The sequence below is a fragment of the Octopus bimaculoides genome, chromosome 15 (assembly GCF_001194135.2).
Source record: "Octopus bimaculoides isolate UCB-OBI-ISO-001 chromosome 15, ASM119413v2, whole genome shotgun sequence".
NCBI lineage: Eukaryota > Metazoa > Mollusca > Cephalopoda > Octopoda > Octopodidae > Octopus > Octopus bimaculoides.
In genome coordinates this window covers 55,685,046-55,698,534 of record NC_068995.1, presented here as the reverse complement: position 1 = coordinate 55,698,534, position 13,489 = coordinate 55,685,046, and the positions used below count along the sequence as shown (strand labels likewise).

At 36.3% G+C, this 13,489-nt stretch overlaps 1 protein-coding gene across 1 annotated transcript in view; it reads left to right on the top strand.

The window, feature by feature from the left end:
• LOC106881481 (putative uncharacterized protein DDB_G0268364) overlaps positions 1 to 13,489 on the top strand; it is a 142,975-nt gene that overhangs the window by 29,647 nt on the left and 99,839 nt on the right. Inside the window, exon 2 of the mRNA XM_052973366.1 lies at positions 11,647 to 11,755. The gene's annotated coding sequence lies outside the window, so the exon portion shown is untranslated. The remainder of the gene's footprint in view (positions 1 to 11,646; positions 11,756 to 13,489) is intronic.

Sequence of the window (13,489 nt, the reverse complement as noted above, 5' to 3'; positions counted from 1 at the left end):
TATATATATATATATATATATATATATATGTGTGTGTGTGTGTGTGTGTGTGCATGTATGTATGCATGTACATACATACATATATGTTTATGTATGCATGACAAAACTCTAAATTCGTTTATTGAAAGAATATCCAATTAATAAAGAAAAGATTGCTTTTCTAAATGCGTTTTCCCCTGAATGTCTCTACATACACACACACATACATACATACATATATTCATACGTAGATTCATGTATATAGAGAAACAATGGTAAAAACTCTACCACACACTTATGTGTGGTAGAGTTTTGTGTACGTGAGTGTTTGGAATATTTAAATGCATGTATGCACACACACAACACAAACAATTCAGTCGCATACACCAGTCACAAACACTCGTGTATATGTGTAATCAAGCGATCTTCTCAACACACACACACACACACACACACACACACACACACACACACACACACACACACACACACACACACACACACAATATATATATATATATATATAAACATTTCCATCATATCAACACAACAGATTGCTGGCGACAGACTAATGTCTATTGGTGTGTATATATATTTATATATATGTATATATTTACATATTGATACCATGTTCCCAATCCTGCCCTCATTTTTCCCTTTCTCTCTTTTGTTACATACACTTGCATGTGCACAGACACGGATGCACACACATACAGACATGTACACATGCATATGTAAATATTTGCTATAAATTCACGACTACGTTTTATAATGTAAAGAATATGCGATAGTATATTCTTGTAAATCATATTTTCCATCTAAAATTGGTATTTAATGTTCCTCTGACTATCTATGCAAATCTTTTTTACTCATAACTACATCTTAACCCTTTGCCTGCCTATTGTTTTTTGTCTTCCAAAAGACTGAATATAGCATTTAGTTTGCAAGGATTCAGAAAAGCAATGTTACGAGAAGGTTTAGAAATAGAAAATAGCTTCCAGTTTTAGGAAGACAAAACCAGGAGAATACATAGGAAGGTATTATCGCTAGGTTCAGATTGTGAGATTGCAAGAAAGGTTAGGACACACCATAATACGTACACACACACACATGTATATACATATACATATATATATAAAGTATGTATATATGTATATATATATATATATATATATATATATATTTGCAGTACCAGTTTCTTCCCTCGTACCTCTGAACTTTGGAATTCCCTTCCACAGTCTTGTTTTCCTCTTCAATATATATATACATGCATGCATACACACATACATACATACGTACATACATACATACATACATACATACATACACAATGTATATGCATATGTGTGAAATAAGAATGTATACTCATTCTTTCTATGCTATATACACACGCACTTGCATTCAAGCCATTTTACTACAATTAAGTGGCTAATTCTCTTAGATAGTAAAGCTTGTACGCAAATATTGGACAACTAATTCTTTTGCGCTGTGAGCAATTCTTTGCATATCAGGACAGGTGATTTAAACATACATGACTCAACTATTTATGCTATTGAGAATAGACGCTTGATATTCAGAACACGTTACTTACACTAGACTGCAGTGTGACAGAGGGAAACGTGGGAGATCTATTTCTTATCGGTTTGATTTCTTTGAATTCAGAGCTAAGCGCTGGCATTCAATTCCTGAGTAAGCAATCATTATTTATATACATATAACGCATATACATCTAGCACTACATGCATACATATACGTACATAGACATTTTCCCTCCACATATATGCATGGTTAAATACCGAAGGCGGATTAGAGATACTAATATGACGCTAAGTGAATGGAAAAACACATAATAGTATTAGTTCACTACATGGGAAATTCGAAATGGGGTGTATGATATATTAATTTAAGTAATGGCCAGGGTACACACACATGCATATTCGTGTACAGTTATGTATGTTAGCTAATGCAGTGTATTTTATCTAGTTATGTATTTCATGGATGCGTGGGAATTTGAACATTAAGATCATATATATATATATATAATCTTAAGATAAATTTAAAGTATTCTATTGATTTTATGTCTTTCGCTATGGAACTTGAAGCAGATGTGTCAATGCATCATTACTCTTTTTGCATACAGAAGAATAAATACTTAAAGCCAACGATCTGTGAAACATATCAGAACACTCTCCTTAATTTTTTTGTGTGCATACGAAGAGAATATCTAGATGTATATACATCTGTTTATAGTTTCGTAGCGAAATGCTTAAAAACCGTAGTTTAGTTACTTTAATTCATCTCGAAGTCTACGAGTTCATTCAATGTGATGTATACTTAGTTTTCAATTATTCAATCATGCCGCAAACAAACGCATTTTATGTAATCAAGTAAAAACATTGAACGCATCCATTATATTAGTCATTTCTGGTTTTGTGAGTTCAGTGTGTGGTCCATGTGATTGTTATAATAATTCCACAATAAGATAACTGGTAATTTGTGTACGGTACTGTGCTTATGTTTTTTCAGGAGGAGGTTATTCTAAAAAAAGGCTTGCTTTGCTAATAAGGAACGGTCTTTCCACGTTGTCGAATTTTATTTTGAGGTGGTATTTATCCAGTTTGCTGCAGAAATATACGAAAAGGACAAAACTGAATTCTCTCCTATAGAAAATCGCGGAAAAGATGTATCTTCTTTTCATGACGCTATTATTATAATCAGAACGAAGAGGGCAAGCTGGCAGAATCGCTACGGAGGCGAACACATCCATAGACATACTGACACACTCACAACTATACCTAACATCTATAATATACAAAAATTACATTTTACTTCTTTATACGTAAAGAAATTAGACGTAAACAAAACAACACCGGTTGTTAAGCGGTAGTGGAAGACAAACATGACAACACACACACAAACATACACATGCACAAACACACATATATATATGAGGGGCTTCCTCACAGTTTCCGTCTACGAAATTCACTTATAAGGCACTAGTTGACTCGGGGCTATTCTAGAAGATACTTGTCCAAGATGTCACGCAATGGGACTGAACCCGAGACCACGTGGTTGCAAAGCGAGCTTTTTAACCACACAGCCAGGCCTGCATGTTTTGACAGTCTGCGCAGCAACAATTTCTGCATTTGGCATCTTCAACTGTCAAGAGCAGCAGCAGCATAAGCTAGAAGTGCAACAATAAAAATAGCAATAGTAACAACAACAACAATAACAATAATAATATTAATAGTTGTTTAAGTTGTGGCAGCAGCAGCTACAGCAGCAGCTTCTGGAACCAGTGCAACAGCAGCAGCAGCAGCAGCAGCAGCAATATAAGCAGTTGCGCAAGCAGAAGCAACCAAACTACTGCATTGGTCCTGATTGCATTTATTGATTAGGACAGGTTGTGCTGTTAGATATACAGGTGTGGGAATGACACGTGTAGAACAATGAATGGTTGTTGCTGTGATTGTGGTTCCGATTGTTATTGTTGTTTGTTTATTGCTGCTGTTACGGTTGCTGTTGTTGTTGTTGTTGTTCAGGTCAGTCTCGATAGAGGAGAACATATTTGATAACCAAATATATTCCACCTTTTAACATCTCGTCTTTTATTAAAACTATTAAAACAAAAAATGAGTCTAAGACTACTTTATCCATCGTATCTTTCCAGTGTGATTTGAGGGAGATTTGGTTCCTATTTCTACTATATCCACCGACCACGTTGTGTCTCCTTCGTTTACTCAATGCATGGTTTCCTTACTGTTATTAGTATTGTTAATGTTATTGTTGTTATTTAGCCCAAAGGCCAACCCTGGTCGAGCAGGCCTATGATCAGATGCATCACAGTTGTGACGGTAGAGCAGAGGCCATTGACAACTTTTCTCTACTGTTCTCGACTTTGAGGCTGTAGGCTTTCTCTCAAGTTTTGCTGGTTTTGAATTGTCATCGATGCTTATGTAATTTTGCGTTTATTTCTAGATAGGGGTCTTGGCCCTACGCAAACCATTTTTTTTTTTCATTTCTGGGAAGAGATGGTTCATATCAATCTGGTCTCTATTTCTTGACCTGTCCAGCATGAGAGGCCTTTACCAGGAGCACGCACTCCGCAGTCATAGTTCTAAGGGTCATTGAAGCGCAAGAAGGACAAGAAGGACTGCAAAAAGGGCAGGACCACGTGGTGGAAGGTATAGTGTATCTTGGGCCAAATAAGCCAATGTGCTTTTCTTCTTTTAAGGCGGTAGCGAGTATTCAAAGGGAGCATTGTCTGCTACTTCTAGTGAGTAGAGGAACTGCGTAGAGGGTTCCTAGTTGGTTCGTGTATTCCTCGATAGGAAATTTATTCGGAGACAGATGCAGAAATGTAAACTGATGTTCATATTATTGAATCAATAAATTCCGCCGAGGTCGACGTTGCCAGTCATGTTTTCGGGATTGATAAAGTAATGTACAAGTTGAGCCCTGAGGTCGATGTAATCGACTTGCCCCTCCCCTCAAAATTTCAGGCCTTGTGCCTATAATAGAAAGGATGATATTCGTTTCTATTCTAGGCATCGACCCCAGTGCTCGACATTCATTCAGTCATACGTTCTTTCAAGCATTCGTTCATTTGTCCGTTTTTTCGTTCATTCTTGTATTCGTTTGTTCGTTTGTTCGTTCATTCATTCGTTCGTCTTTCCATTCTTTCATCTATTCGTTCACTTATTCACTCATTCTTTCCTTTCAATATTCTTTAATTCGGTTATTCTTGTTTGATAAGTTTCAATCGCCGAAGAAGGTAAGGCAGCAGCCTTATTCTATTGATAGTTGGCCTGGAGCTCTTCAATCGTTCTTATTTTGACCTTGCTCCACTCAGCAGCCACGTATTCAAGTTAATGGCTTTCACGCGCTCCCTGCGTCTGCGTCCGTGCTCATAAGCGTGTTAATGTGGCGCGAAAGAGTTCGCAAAGCTAAAATAAAAGTACTTGACTCGCTCCTATATAAATGCACTTGCCAACGCGCTCGAGCGATTCATCTTTAATCTCACTTTGTTTCTCACGAGGAAAGAAAGGGGACGAGCTAGCAGAGTCGTTAGCGCGCTGGACGAAATGCTTAGCGGTATTTCGCCCGTCGCTACGTTCTGAGTTCAAATTCTGCCGAGGTCGACATTGCCTTTCATCCTTTCGAGGTCGATAAATTAAGTACCAGTTGCGTACTGGGGTCGATCTAATCGACTGGACCCCTCCCCTAAAATTTCAGGTCTTGTACCTATAATAGAAAGGATAACTTGAGAAGCGGAAAAGAAAATACAAAACTAAACAATAATAGTTTCACCAGTCTTAGAGAATCTGTGAAGGTAATGGGCACGATTTCACGCTTTCGACTAAATCACAAAGCATGGGGATTTATAAGCGAGTATTGCTCTTCGTCTCCAAATAGATTCATATTGCAATTTACAGTCTTCCCGCCTTAGTTCAGGTTGAATTTCAAAGAATGGGACTTACATGATAATAGAGACGTTAGCATCGGCTATAATATAGACAATGCGCATTCATCTTCATCTCATATCAATATGAAAGAGGACTGTGATACGAAAGAAAGGAAGTAAGCCAGGAAGGAAATGTTAGTTAGCCTAAAAAAATCGATAGATCGATCGGTGAATAGACTAATTTGTGCGAAAGATATGTTTATCCACAAATCAAATGTAAGCAACTATATCTATGCACATACAGCTATAAGGCGTATAAAGGTATATAAACACATAGTCAAAGAGAAGCAGAATATTTTACCCAAGCGTCGCTCACTCACATACTTGATTTCGAACAATGCAATCGATTGATTGTTCGTTTAAAACAACAGTAATATGGTAATGTAAACTCAGCTAGACTATGTCTAAAGACGAACATAAAGATTGTTACGGTTAGAATGTTTTATCATCGATCTATCTGTCAACCAAGGGCGACCTACATCTAGACAACCGTGGCAACGTCAACAGCATGAATAGGTGTTAGTCAAGTGACATGATTTTAAGCGACAGTTGATGGGTGGCTCAATTTTCTTCTGCAACACTCGTCATATTGGACATGACATTTTCTCATATTGACACAGAACAAGATATGGGTTGGGGGTAGGAGAGATTTCTTGATTAACATTGACCTCAAAATATCCCTGGAACAAGCATGATTTGAACTTAGATCGTAGAAAAACAAACCGAGAATGACGACTGATAAAATTAGCGGAACTGGCTAAAACCTAATATTGTCTGGTCTCCTTCTTTAATGTTTCAATTTTCGGGGTCTACTTTGTCTTTCAGTGGTTCATAACATTTCTCTCGATCCCTAAGACCCATGAAGACGATTACCTGGTTTCCGTGACCGAAATCACAATATTCCCGCCGAATGGGACCCCGGTATCTGACAGCGTGGAAGGCCAGTGATTTTGAGGGGAGGAGCAAGTTGATTACATAAACTCTAATACTTCACTGGTACTTTATTTTATCAACTTCTAAGGGATGAAAGAGAAAGCTGTTAAGCATTTTGTTGTTCTGGTATCGGAGACTTGATCTAAATGTTTGCAACAAAGATGACTCTGCAAAAGGCCCTTATGGACCGGGTAGATTGCGATGTAGAACAGGGCAACGAATTAAGCCTCTTATTTAAGAACATGACCGATCTATTAAACCAGCTTGCACAGCTTCTGTCCACCAAATTTCGCCTACAATGATTTGGTCAATCCTAGATGATGATAGAAGTTACCACACAGTGGAATTGAACCCGAAATCACGTTGTTTGTGAATCGTTTCTTAGCCAGATACCCATGCCTACACGTTGTAATGAAAATAATAATCGCTGACATAATTAACGAGTATTTTGTTTTTGTTGAGAAAGAAAGAAAAGTAACAAAGAAGATGGACAACTCACGAAGAACGTAGGCAGGCTTTTGTCACAACCGTTTGACATTGTAATGGCTGGTGATAGAGTGCACTGTTAAAACTAGGTCTATGACTGGTAGGTAAAAACTAGGACACAATTGAACTGATCTTTTTAATACGCACACATATGTAGATATACACTCAGAGACACAGTTACACAATCGTTACACACACACACACACACTATTATAATGCGTGTGTTCTATTTTCTTGAAACCTGTTGCATGTTCGTCATTAATTCACGATTTAAAAGTGTCATCGGCAGAAATAACACATTTTCAGGAATTTTAACCTTTAAATGAATTGAATTTCTTGCATTTTATGATTTGGCAAAGTAGTTGCTTATGTAATAAAAGAGTGGGCAAAAATTACATAAAGAAATCAAGATTGAGAATCTCAAATCTTTTATTTTCTGACTTAATTTTCAGAAAAAAGCGTTGGTGTGTAGAAAATATAGATTTAATCAATGTAAAAGACGAAATGCAGAATAAATTAATGAAGCTTTTTTATTTTATTATGAACACAGGGGATATATTTCTTCTTTTCTTGTTATTAACTAGGAAATTAGGTTGACTGTAACAAACCCCTTGTGGTCAGATAAAACTGTTGATACAAAAAGACTTCAGTTTGGTTGTCAAGAAAAGTTGTCCGAAAGTCTTTTCCGGAAATTAAGAGTCTTGACGGAATCCCATATAGGTATGTATGTATGTATGTATGTATGTATGTATGTATGTATGCATGTATGCATGTATGTATGTGTGTGTGTATGCTTGTATGTATGTATGTATATATGTATACGTGCGCGTATACATACTGATAATAAATGTGAAAATGTTTTATTATAACTGAGTCAACAAGTCGTATTTTTTCGGATTCAGTTTTAATAAACACACAGAAACACACACACAAACCTACTCACTATCTCTCACACACACAAACCTACTCACTATCTCTCACACACACACATATGGACTTTTGTACAATGAATCCATGCTACTGCGTATCTACAAATGTGATTCGATCCAGCTAACATGCTCCTTCAGTACGAAAACGAGTTGGAAAGCAATGAAACTATATTCACGATAGGAGAAAATATTTTGCCCTTCTGATAATAGGAGCGTGTGAAATGCAATGATGTGTAGTTTCATTTTGCAGAATGAGTCGTGTTGAGTTTATTTACGTAGGCCGAAGTGAACGCCCAGACGAGTTTTGCTTATCAGACACTTCTAGAGCTTATAGAATGAAACTGGGACTTTTTACATTGTGCTACACAGATTTTAGCGAAGAGATCAACAAATCTCCCATCAGTACTGCTGTTGCTCTCAACTGTGTCACATTGCTGTTCTTACTTCACTGCCTGTTTAATGAGTGTGTAACCTCAGCTACCGATACAAGGCTCGTCGATAGGCACTCATTGCTTCTCAGCTGATTGCTTAGCCAGGCAAGCACTCAGAAAGTTTATCTTTCTAAAATTGAAAATTTGTGAATAGGAAAGTCAGGTAACAATAAAAATAATAGATATGAATAAAAAACCCAAAAGCAATAAGCAAAAAAAAGTAACAACAAACAACAACAAAACAAACAAACCATTTGCGTTTGATGAGAAACGACCTGGATGTGACTAAAAGCATTTAGCTGGCTGTTAGTGAAATAACTAGTAATGGAATGTGTGTGTGTGTGTGTGTGTGTACGTGTATTTGTGTGTATGTGTGTGTATATATGTATATATGTATTTGTGTGTATGTAGGTATTTATATGTGTGTATGTATCTATATGTATGTGTTTGTGTGTATATATGCATGCATATATATGTGTGTGTTTGTATGTGCATATACAAGTATATATATGTGTGTGTGTGAGTATGTGTATTTGTATATATGTGTGTGTATGTATTTATATGTGTGTGTATGTATCTATATGTGTATGTGAGTGCGTGTGTGTGTGTGTAAACACATACTCCACACCATACAAAAGTACAAATAAATGATATAATTATCTTGGATTGTTTTTCTCTTTCATTGTTAATCCGCCAATTAACTGTTCTGTCGTACGTCTATGTCGATTAACCTCTAGAAAGGATTAAATATGATCTTAATTCAAAAAGAAAAGAAAAAACAAAAACAAAAACAAACAATAAAAATAACCATTTCGAATTTGCGTAAAATTCGTAATGAGATCTTCGTCAAGACACATCGTCCATCCTTTCGAAGACTTCTATACACAGAGCAACGTGTTTAGTGAGAGAAAGGTTTAGAACTTGGAACACGTTTGATTCCGGTTTAAGAACTACGTGATGTTTACGGAGATAGAAATATTTACTTGGTGGCGGGCGCGGGCTGGAAGGTTATGTAGTTTTCATAAGTGTTAATTATTGGACATAGGTATGATTGCATATCGTTTATCTTTTACTTCAATCATTGGGCTTCGGCCATACTGGGGAAACCACTTTAAACGGTTTAGGAAAAAAAATTACATTTTTAAACATAGTTACATGTTTAGAAAAACAGAGTAATGAACTCTACGATATCTTGGCAACCAAATGAGAGTAAGAGAAACCCTACGATGGCTTTAACGAAAGCTGAAATTGATTGTTTGGCCGACTCGATTTTTCTCCCCGGTTACTGAAAGTACTGTAGTTTATCCACAGTGCCTTATTTATGGCGAAAGGCTAGAAATATGTTTATCAAATAAAATAGTTTTAACATTGATTATGAATTTGATCTCAAATACGATGTTTTGGTGGACCAGTTACTACATACATACCTGCACACATACTTACACCGCTGCACGCCCGCACGCACACACACACGCATGTATGTATATATATATATATATATATATATATACATACATGATCAACACACCGTGAATCAGAATGACTGAAATAAATGTAACTATTTGAAATCCTAGCTGTGAGAGAATATATAAGAATGAAACATTGTTTCCATGCTTCCATGCTTCCATGCTTTTGAGCGAATGCATTTACTATCCTATGGATTTTTTTGTATGTATATGTATATATGTATATATGTATATATGTGTGTGTGTTTGGGTGTTTGGGTGTGTGTGTGTATGTGTATGTGCGTGCGCGCGTGTGTGTACGTATGTATGTATATGTGTGTATATCTGTGTCACTATGTGTGTACGGGTGCGTGAGCGTGTATGTGTATAAAATAGAGAGATACGAAGGGAGACAGAGAGAGAGAGAGAGAGAGAGAGAAAGAAAGAAAGAAAGAAAGAAAGAAGGAAAGGAAGAAGGAAGTCTATGGCGTGTTATTAATATCTCCGCCAACCGTGTTTGCAGCATGGTTTATATTCCTAGTCAGTTGGAACTGCATTTTCTTGCATCACTAACGACCTTGTTGTAATATAAGACCGTCATAGATTTTCTCCCTTCCTTCAGTATAAACATTTATGCTTTTACTACTATATACAAACATTGGCTGGTATTGTGTACATATTTTTCTATCGAACAAGATGGACGTGGCTTTCGATGCTCTGGCTGAATACGTTTTTGCTTCATCTTCATCGCAAATACAGTTGAAAAAACATGAACGTCAAACTGTAGTATTCCCTCTCCAAATTATATTAGTTTTATTTTCCTACTGGATACATTATTGTGTCTTGCAAAATACAATCACAACAGCAAATCACAAATATATTAATGCTTTACACAGTAAAGTCTGTGGAATTCTATTGAGCTTCGGCTGCTGTGAGGTGAAGAGAAATACTGTTGCTACGTACTGCTCTTTTGCCCTTCAAACAGAGTTGTCCCAGATCTTGAAATTCACCATATATGTTCTGCAAACATACAAACCACTACCAGTTTCTCTAGGCCTTCTTTTCCTTTGTACTTAAATATTCCACACACTATTATTTCGATATATTTTGGCTGATAAAAAAAGATTGCTACGTATGTAATAACGTATGTAATAACTTTTGTATGGGGAGACCACAAGGGGCAGCAGTATTCGAGGTGTGGCCGTACACAGGAGGAGAAAAGTGGAATGATGACACCTTGTTCTCTGGACCGGAAGGTTCTTGGGATCCAAGAGCTCATCCTACGAGCTATATCGATCTTATTGTTGAAGTGGGCACTCCAACTGAGATTGTTATCAACAATTACACCCATGCCTCTGATATTATTGGATGCCGTGAGCTGTTTTCCTGAAGGAAGAGAGTATGGCTGTTTTAGTGTGGACTTTCTTCCAGAATGCATCAGCTCAAATTTTCCCTCATTCAGTTGCATTTTGTTTTTGTCTGCCCATTGACTCACAGCGTATAGATCAGTCTGGAGTTGAGTTCGGTCTTCTTCTTTGATGATTTGCTGGAGCTTAGTGTCATCAGCAAATATTTTCACTTTGCAGTGATTTACGACGCTGGTGAGATAAACATATGCATATTTCTCTCAGAGCACGAGTTTCACACCATCACGATCTTCAGGCGAGAACCTGAAGATCGAGAACCTGAAGATCGCGCTGATTTGAAATTCAATATGGAGATAAACATTCAGTTTACACACACACACACACACACACACATATATGTACACACGCATGTATGTAGGTATGGCTGTTTATCAATCAATCTATTTATCGATCTATTTATAGGCACCTTTTCTTTTATTCTTTTATATGTTTCAGCCCTGAGGCTGTAGCCATGCTGGGACACCACTATTATTACGAATAATATTTAAATGCTGTTATATTTTCAATAGATTATCCTTCATATAATTTATTTTGCTTTTATATTTATTTTAGATCTGGATTAAGTCTTTGCACTACGAAGTACAGAAAGAAGAGAATTCCAAGTTATACTTCCCATAGCCATAATTCGGGGTTGCGATACCAAAGTACGTAATAACGCCAGGTAAGCTTCGCTTCATTCATTGACTTAAACTTGCAATTCTTTATATAAATACAACCTATAACAAGCCTGTAGTTTACAAAGAATCCGACGGGATTCTATACAGTTTCCGTGTAATTAATTTCACTCACAAGTTATGGGTCTACCCAAAACTATAGAAAATGACTATTGCACATGAAGCCATGCAATAGGTTTGAACGCAAGACCTCGTGATTGTGAAGCGAATTTCTTAACCATACTGCACCTACACCTCAATTCACCTGTACACACAAACACGATATCTTTCTATAATCTCCCTCTCTCCTCTCCGTGAATTTATTTCTCCTCTAACCAGTGTAATCACTTCACTGTATCCCTCCTTAAGCACAATGAATTATACTCTTTACTCAATAAGTCTTCATTCAACTGGTGATTCGAAGCTTATGTCAATTTATAAATTACAGTTTCAACACCAAATTAGGTTCCGTTAATTTCCAATCCATCATCGTCGTCTCCTGTCAGAAACAAACAGACAAATAATCAGTTATTTAACTTCTTGAAATATATAGTGTTTCCAATATTTGCTGCTTATATTATATTCTAATTGGAAATTTGTGCGTACGCAATGTTATAAAACTGAATAGGAAAATAATATATGATTTCTGTTGCGTACAAATGGCAAACGAAAAATGTGGGAAAATATAATGGTAACGTTATTTAGAAAAGTGACAAGCCGTAGTTGTAGGCGTAATCATTCGGATAGTCTTTAAGAAAGGATTTAGATACCTTCCACGCTAAATGTATAAAATGGCCATTTATCACGTCATCGCATTTCAACTAATATTTATTACGTAAGAGTTATGGGAAAATAAAATTACTGACGTAGTTAAGATATAAAACACACAAGTACCAACAATGATGACTTTAAATGCAGGCGGCGTATGTTTGCGTGTGTTCTAAACAAATCTTATGGTTTATAGCGTTTGTTGTGTTCGGCTCATTTGAAAATTAAAGCATGTCATTGGTTGATATTTAAACAAGTGAAGGAGAAATATCAAATGCGAATGAGATTAAATTGCCAGAAAATCTAATCGATTTAAATGAAGATAGTGTACGATAATAAAATAAATAAAATATATTATAATGGAAATCCGAATTCATTTCACTTATTCTATTAGGAAACGCATGAACATCATAACATTCAGTACTAATGTAATGTGTCAATAAAAGAGAATTAACGTCTCGTTTAACATAAAAAATTGAAAACGTCTCTTTTTTTTACAAAAGTGATCTCCATCATCAAAACACCCAAAATATATACTTGCAAAAATATTTGTAATGCAGAAGTTATGGGAAAATAAAATAATTGTATCGAAAATTAATGACGTATTAAAGTATAAAACACATGATCTGACGACCAAGACTTCAAATTGCAAGTAACGTGTTCATGTGCACTTTGGTCCATTAATTCCCTTTCAGGAAGGCATCGGTCCAAAAGTTATGGTGGTTAATTTGATACTATGATTTCGAATTTAGCGCCAAACGGTGCTTGATTTTCTTCAGCCAACAACTGCTAAAACTTACCCCCACCACACATGAAAATTCGCTTGAAGTGGTCAAACGCCACTGTAACAGACGAAATACGTGAAATTATTGATAAATAAATATGAGCGAGACAGTATTTTAAAAACACCGTCGCTGGCACTAGCCATGGTATCTTTAATAGCACTATCGCTCTCATATATATATATATATATA